Source organism: Mizuhopecten yessoensis, unplaced genomic scaffold (genome assembly GCF_002113885.1).
Source record: "Mizuhopecten yessoensis strain PY_sf001 unplaced genomic scaffold, ASM211388v2 scaffold4509, whole genome shotgun sequence".
NCBI classification, from domain to species: domain Eukaryota; kingdom Metazoa; phylum Mollusca; class Bivalvia; order Pectinida; family Pectinidae; genus Mizuhopecten; species Mizuhopecten yessoensis.
In genome coordinates, this window is record NW_018405582.1 from 10,898 (window position 1) to 11,118 (window position 221).

Consider the following 221-nt stretch of genomic DNA (forward strand, 5'->3'; position numbering starts at 1 on the left):
GTCTAGCTGTGTTTTTGTTTTTGTGTGTAGTTTCTAGCAGTGTTTTGGTTCGTGTGTGTGGTTTCTAAGTGTGTTTAGGTTTGTGTGTGTAGTTTCTAGCGGTGTTAAGGTTTGTGTGTGTGGTTTCTAGCAGTGTTTAGGTTTGTGTGTGTAGTTTCTAGCAGTGTTAAGGTTGATGTGTGTGGTTTCCAGCAGTGTTTAGGTTTGTGTGTGTAGTTTCT